Source organism: Nyctereutes procyonoides, unplaced genomic scaffold (assembly GCF_905146905.1).
Source record: "Nyctereutes procyonoides isolate TBG_1078 unplaced genomic scaffold, NYPRO_anot_genome, whole genome shotgun sequence".
NCBI lineage: Eukaryota > Metazoa > Chordata > Mammalia > Carnivora > Canidae > Nyctereutes > Nyctereutes procyonoides.
The window spans coordinates 16421135-16429399 of NW_026575049.1; the positions used below are offsets into that span (position 1 = coordinate 16421135).

An 8265-nucleotide genomic window follows, 5' to 3' on the forward strand; every position below is an offset into this window, starting at 1 on the left:
TTTTAATATTATTACTTTCCTTCCTTCCCCAGAACACTGAAGAAAGGATTAGGTCAGAAGTGGCGATAAGTTCAATTATAGTTTATACTTTACAGTTTTACAGTGAAAGAAAACCCCATGTATGAATTTGGTTTGAAAGAAAAAGGAGTTCGATTAAGATGAGATTAGGATGTATTATTAAATGTCTTTGAGAGGGTTAATATGATCAAGATATAAGCAAAGCAATGAAACAAGTTAGAAGCTGTTGTTAAATGTTTAGAGGACTTTCTTCTTTCATTTTACACTGATTTATCAAAACTTCAGTTTCATTGAGTGAAATGTCATCTTCTTTATGAAGTCATTAAAAGCTTGTTTCACTTGCTTATTTCTCAAGGTGTAAATGAAGGGATTCAACAAGGGTGCAACAGAAGTAGTGAGCACCAAAACACCTTTATTTATGGCTATCCCTTCATTTGCTGATGGCTTGATATAGATGAAGATGCAGCTTCCATAGGTGATGGAAACTACAATCATGTGGGATGAGCAGGTGGAAAAGGCCTTTTTTTTTTTTGTTGAACAGAGAGGAATCTCAGAATCGTCCTGATGATGTATGTGTAGGACAGAAATACACACACTAAGGTTATAACGAGTGCAAATACAGCCACAAGGATAACCATTTGTTCTATCATCCATGTATCTGAACATGAGATCTTCAGGAGGGGACCTGCATCACAGCTAAAATGATCAATGGCATTGGAGTCACAGAATTCCAGCTGGAGGCACAAGCTAAGGGGTGGGAGAATGATCATCAAGCCAGACACCCAACAGCAGAAGACTAATAAGCTACACACCCTATTGCTCATGATGGTCATGTAATGAAGTGGTTTATGGATAGCAACATAGTGATCATAGGACATGGCTGCCAGGAGAAAAAATTCAGTTGATCCAAAGAGAATAACAAAAAATATTTGACTTGCACAAGCATTGTAGGTAATAGTATTGTCCCCTGTTGATATACTATACAGGAATCTAGGAATGTAGACAGTGGTGAATGACACTTCTTTTTTTATTATTTATTATAGTCACAGAGAGAGAGAGAGAGAGAGAAAGAGAGAGAGAGAGAGAGAGAGAGAGAGGCAGAGACACAGGTAGAGGGAGAAGCAGGCTCCATGCACCGGGAGCCCGACATGGGATTCGATCCCGGGTCTCCAGGATCGCGCCCTGGGCCAAAGACAGGTGCCAAACCGCTGTGCCACCCAGGGATCCCCGAATGACACTTCTAAGAAGGAGAAATTTCTCAGAAAAAAGTACATAGGAGTTTTAATATGGGAGTTCACCAGTGTGAGGGTGATAATAGTCAGGTTCCCTGTTACGCTCAAGATGTAGGTGAGAAATAGAAAGATAAAGAGCAGGATTTGCAGTTGTGGGTCATCTGTCAGTCCCAGCAGGATAAAAGTTGTTATTGCTGTATAGTTTCTCATCACTGACTTTTGAAATCTAACCACCAGCCTATGAAAATAAAAGAGATTTTTGTGGAAAGATCAGTATTAAAATTCTGTAGCAAAACACTGAATACAAAAACCAAGCAAATCAGTCTATTTTCTCATTTCACATCATAATCCATATCACCACTATTCCAACTAGCCTTCCTGAATATTCCATATATGAGCAAATATTTAGGATTCATGTTAATGTAAAACAATCCAACATTTTCTCAGATCATTCTTTCCCCCTGAAAATTTACAAATGTACATGTTAATTGTTTGTAATTCATTACATGAATTGGATTTACAAATAAGAGCAAAAAAAATGATGTTACTTAATGTGTGCTTAAATGTTCTTTATCCGGGATCCCTGGATGGCGCAGCGGTTTGGCGCCTGCCTTTGACCCAGGGCGCGATCCTGCAGACCCGGGATCGAGTCCCACGTCGGGCTCCCGGTGCATGGAGCCTGCTTCTCTCTGCCTGTGTCTCTGCTTCTCTCTCTCTCTCTCTGTGACTATCATAAATAAGTAAATAAATAAGGAAATCAAGTTGGATTCCTTTAAAGAAAAAAAACTTCTTTATCCAAGACAAACCTTGGATATATGTCATATCCAGATGACGAAGAACATGACTTCTCTTCAGTTATTTTCAAAGGATTGTTTTAAGGTTGATATGCATTTTACCTGGAATACAAACAAACAACAATGATAACAAAACACAGCACTGCATCCTGAGATTTCTCCCTTGTCTCTTTGTTATTATCTGCTTGTACTCCTTATTCTTAAAGATAGTTTGATATGCAATTATTTATCTATAGTGTGAAAAAAGGAATATCTTCATATGCATACACCTGACTTTTTAGTTGTCTGTGGCTCCATTTCTCTCAAAAGCGCTGAAATGAAATCTGTGTTTAATATCAATAAATAGTCTTCTGGGAGCTGTGTATCTAGTTTTTTGAGAGGCTGTGGGGAGGGCTAAAGGGAGAGGCAGAGAATCTGAAGCAGATTTCATACCTAGCACAGAGCCCCATGTGGGCTTGATCTTAAAATCCTGAGATCAAGATCCGAGCTGAAACCAAGAGGTGGATGCTCAACCAAGGTGACCCACAGGCTATGCATCCTTAATTACATTTTTTTATTCCTTTGAAAAGATACTATTATTTCCACCTTCTCATCCTAGCCCTACTTAGTTTAGGTCTTAGGGCTCTGCAACCCTATTTTCATGTCCAACCTCCTACTGCTCTAACACCCATAAGAACGTTTTTACTGTTGAAGCCATTGGCATATTTTTTTGTAGTTATTTTGCCTGATAGCCCCTTCAAATGGATTCCATATCATAATCCTGATTCTGTTCCAGATTCTATCTCTTTTTAGTGTCCTATGGCCTCCTCATCCTCTATTAACCTATGAAGCATTGCTATTCCCCAATATTTTGCCCTGAAACCTCTCTTTTCTTGTTTTCTCCTTGTTCTTCTTCTTACTCCATGCTCTCCAAGAAGATTTCACTTGGTGCAATTGATTTCATTGCCATTTATATGATGAATTCCAAAGTCTGGAACTTTTCCAAATAAAAGAATTGCTAAGTGTATATCATCAGTTGGATGTTCCACAGACACTTCATACACTAAGAGCTCAAAATGAAATTACGGTCCTTCTCCAAGCCATCTTCTCTTCTAGTGTTCACTATTTATTTATTTTTTAAAGATTTTATTTATTTATTTATTTATTTATTTATTTATTATTTATTTATTTATTTATGTAGAGGGAGAGAGAGAGAGAGAGAGAGAGGCAGTGGGAGAAGCAGGCTCCATGCAGGAAGCCCAATGTGGGACTAAACCCTAGGACCCCAGGATCACACCTGGGGCCAAAGGCAGGCGCTAAACCGCTAAGCCACCCAGGCATCCTGTGTTCGCTATTTATTGATAAAGATTAGTCTCTTGTGTGTGGCCTGCAAGGCTCTTCATGGACAGGGCCTTCCCTATTTGCTCACCTCATCTCTTACAAATTCCTTAGCTTTCTTTCTCATAACTTAAGTTCCACAAACATTGAGGGCTTAAATTCCTCAAAGTTTTCACATGGTGTCTTCTCTGCAAGGGCTAATCTTTGACTAATGGCAATTGGTGCTTCAGAATTCTCCTTAGGTATGAGTCTTCCAGGGAAATCTTCATTCATCTTCGCAGAGTACGTGAGATTATGATACTGTGTTATTTATAAACAGCTGCTGCTTACTCTCTAGACCACATTGTATGCTTCCATATACTTATATTTCTCCTCTAAGTTCCTATAAACTTCTCCAAAATAGAGGTTATGTTTTTATATATCCTTTATTCCATTACATCTGGCACAAGTAGGTTGTTATGTAAATGTGAAGTAAAGAAACAAAAACCTGAGTGGTGAAAAATTAGACAGTAAGACAACCATGAGAAACTCCTAACTCTGGGAAACAAACAAAGGGTTGCAGAGGGGCAGGTGGGTGGGGGCATATGGTAACTGAGTGATGGGCATTAATGAGGACACATGATGAGACGAACACTGGGTGTTGTATTATATGCTGGCAAGTTAAAGCATATATTAAAACAAAACAAAATTAAAATTAATAACAAAACAAAAACAAAAATTAAAAATAAAACAAAAAAGGTGTGGTTTATGTACTGAGATGAAGCTATAATCTTTAATGCCTATTCTGGTCAGGAGGTTCAGCACTCTTATTTTTTATATCTGTTTCATACTGCACCGTCATTTTGAGTACACTCCTACATAAAAATCCAAATTCTAAACTGTAAATCCTTTTCCAGACCTTCTTTTTAACTTCTGAGCTAATTTCTACTTTAATATTTTAATTCTCCATCTGTTGTTATTGATTCTTTGTGGATTTGTTTCTAGTAATCTCTCTCCTGCACCTTTTGCTTGTTGGGTACTTAGTTTTTTTCCCATTGTCCAGAATTTGCTCCCCATTCAATATTTCTTAGAGACTACTGTTCTGGGTTTTTTTGGTTTTGTTTTGTTTTGTTTTTGGTTTTTGGTGGTTTTTGTTTGTTTGTTTGTTTTTAGTGTTTTTTTTTTTTTTGGTTTTTTTGCTTTTTTTGTTCTGGGTTTTTTGTTTGTTTTCGGTATTTTTTAAATAATTAATTTATTTTTTATTGGTGTTCAATTTGACAAAATACAGAATAACAACCAGTGCTCATCCCATCAAGTGTCCCCTCAGTGCCCATCACCCAGTCACCCCCACGCCCTGCCCTCCTCCCCTTCCACCACCCCTAGTTCATTTCCCAGAGTTAGGAGTCGTCATGTTCTGTCTCCCTTTCTGATATTTCCCACCCATTTCTTCTCCCTCCCTTCTATTCCCTTTCACTATTATTTATATTCCACAAATGAATGAGAACATATAATGGTTGTTCTTCTCCAATTGACATATTTCACTCAGCATAATACCCTCCAGTTCCATCCACCTTGAAGCAAATGGTGGGTATTTGTCATTTCTAACGACTGAGTAATATTCCATTGTATACATAAACCACATCTTCTTTATCCATTCATCTTTCGATGGACACTGAGGCTCCTTCCACAGTTTGGCTATTGTGGACATTGCTGCTAGAAACATCGGGGTGCAGGTGTCCCAGTGTTTCATTCCATCTGCATCTTTGGGGTAAATCCCCAGCAGTGCAATTGCTGGTTTGTAGGGCAGGTCTATTTTTAACTCTTTGAGGAACCTCCACACAGTTTTCCAGAGGGGCTGCACCAGTTCACATTCCCACCAACAGTGTAAGAGGGTTCCCTTTTCTCCGCATCCTCTCCAACATTTGTGGTTTCCTGCCTTGTTAATTTTCCCCATTCTCACTGGTGGGAGGTGGTATCTCATGGTGGTTTTGATTTGTATTTCCCTGATGGCAAGTGATGCAGAGCATTTTCTCATGTGCGTGTTGGCCATGTCTATGTCTTCTTCTGTGAGATTTCTGTTCATGTCTTTTGCCCATTTCATGATTGGATTGTTTGTTTCTTTGCTGTTGAGTTTAATAAGTTCTTTATAGATCTTGGAAACTAGCCCTTTATGCTTTCCTTTCTTTTTTAAAGCTGAAATCACTTACACTGTTTTTGAAGATTCATTCCTCTCCTAAAAAGAAACTAGAGAGGGGCAGGGTTTCTTTAGCTTCCCCATCTCAATCTCTAGTCTCAACCCTCGTCGTCTGATAAGAAGGATTGATGTTATTCATTCAAGAATCACTTTGTATAGTTTTAATTGAAATCAGTAGCAATTCACATAGGTACTATAGATGGAGATATTCCAGGAGTTCAAGAATAGTCATTGGATCACTTAGGTCACTAACAAATGAACTGTACGCACAAGGAATTTGTTCTTTCTCTGCTATATACCTTGTTATTGCAGAAACTGAGTCTGACACATAGCATGCATTCATAATTTTAGATGAATGAATTAATATATCTTATGTATAATTTAACTCAGTTTGCATTTTATTATTTTTTAAAGGAGAGAAAATTTTAGGCAATAATGATAATTAACAGGCTTACACTGCAACATCAGGGTGATTCGAATTGCCCTAACTCCTGTGAGTGTACTCAAGATAGAACCTATTTCTTCATTTAAATAATCTACTTCCCTTTCTACACCCAAAAACCTATTTATCTCTTACTGACCCTTTTATAACATGCAATCAATAAATGAAGTGTCTTTTAATATTCATAGTATGAATTTCACCCATCTCTTAATACACATATTAGAAATTCATTTACCTGTCCAGTTTTTTTGTGCTATGTAGAACAAATTTTTAGAGAAACAAATGCCTAAGCATAGAGATAAACCAACTTTTTGTAAGGGAAAATGGTATCCTCCCATTTCTGTGCCTTGAAACTGCCATAGGGCCTCTAAAAACTCTTTCATTCAACTTTTCATTGCCTTGTCAGTACTCCTTTCTCTATCTCCTTTTCCATCAATCAGTCGCACATCAGTAGCACAATGTTCAACTCTTTACTTGCATTAACACTTCCAAGATATAGAATATAATAATATAGTAACAGTAAATTGCTCTCTTTTGTGGTGATTATGAATTGGGAGTTGGATGTATACTAGTTACTCTATCACCCCTAGTATATGTGAGCATGAATGAGATTCTTTGGGTAATGGAAATCTCAGGAGTTTGGAATCAGTCAACCTCAAAAGGGAATTCTGAAATATTCAAATAACGGATGACCCTTCCACTCCTAGAGAGATATTTCTTTGTGAGCTGCTCATACCAATCAGTGGCTTATACAAGGAAAGAAAAGCAGGGTTCTTTGTTCTCAAACTTCCTGAGATTTTTCTTTCTTTAAAAAAAAATAATTTAAAGACACAGAGAGAGGCAGAGACAGACAGAGGGAGAAGCAGGCTCCCCATAGGGAGCCCGATGGGGAACTCGATCCCAGGACCCCAGGATCACACCCTGAGTCAAAGGCAGATGCCCAACCTCTGAGCCACCCAGGGGCCCCTGAGATTTTTCATATCCCCTCAATCTCTGGGCAAATTCAATTTTTGCTTGTGTTAGAAAATCAATTTATTAACAGTTTCTCTTTTGTGCAAATAAAACAGTGTGCTAATAATTTACTATGGCATATTCTTTGGCTTGTCCTTTGATTTTGGTTTATCTAAGAATTGATGCTCTCCGACTACTTCAGGGCTACAAAAAGGGCAAGAAGCAGAACAAACTACAAAGTAACTAAAAATTGACGTCCTGCTCTCATCTCCTTTTCCATCCTTCCTCTCTGGATGCACAGCAGGCAAAAGTTGCACTTGTGAAATATTCTTTTCACTTTGTTATCTTGAACAGTGTCATACAAGTCATTATCTAGAGAACAAATTGTGCTCCATGAACAATAAAAATGGCCTCTCTCTCCTCCAGTCATCCAATTACTCAAATTATTGTTATTGAGGAATTAGATATTAAGGGAATATTTTTGTTGAATTAACAGATGTTTGGGAAGGATTAAATTAATTCTTTTAAAATTTTTCATTGTAAGAGAATATTTACAAATTAGAAAATGTGGACATTTTAAGCAATGTAATATTCTTTTGGGGTACAAATTCCAAGGATTGGAAGGTATATTTCTGTTTGTTCTTGGAATTACATTACATGGGTGACTAATTATGGATGAAAAAATATAGCTCTGGCTATATGACCTTAAGTCTTACAAAGGGCTATTGCATAGTTCACAACATGTCTACTACAATTTTCCACATTAAAAGTTGAATCAAGGGATCCCTGGGTGTCACAGCGGTTTAGCGCCTGCCTTTGGCCCAGGGAGCGATCCTGAAGACCTGGGATTGAATCCCACATCGGGATCCCGGTGCATGGAGCCTGCTTCTCCCTCTGCCTGTGTCTCTGCCTGTCTCTCTCTCTCTCTCTCTCTCTCTCTCTCTCTCTGTGTGTGTGTGTGTGACTATCATAAATAAATAAAAATTTAAAAAAAAAGTTGAAACAAGCTTAAGTAACCATATTACAGAAGAAATGCTGGCAAATGTTTCTTTCTCTTATCTCCTATAGGAGAAAGTAACTCTTATGTCTACCTACAGTACTTACTCTGGGTAATTACTGGTGGCTTCAGCTGGCAGCTCTTCCTGTGTTTCACTGTGTTGTGTGGAGAAGATGTGCCTCAGCCCAGGTCCAATGGGATTATCAACTCATAGTCACTCTCCAGGCATTTTCTGAAGGGTCTTGAGTTATTTGAGTTTTCTGTTTTCATATCATATAAAAACTGTCATTGGAGACTCTTATTTTAAATATTGGAAGCATTTTCCTTTGGTCTCGGCCAGG

At 38.0% G+C, this 8265-nt stretch overlaps 1 pseudogene; it reads right to left on the reverse strand.

Annotated features, from left to right (window-relative positions):
* Positions 1 to 291: 291 nt before the first annotated feature.
* LOC129512119 (olfactory receptor 6C2-like) lies at positions 292 to 1460 on the reverse strand (annotated as a pseudogene).
* Between the last annotated feature and the right edge of the window lie 6805 nt (positions 1461 to 8265).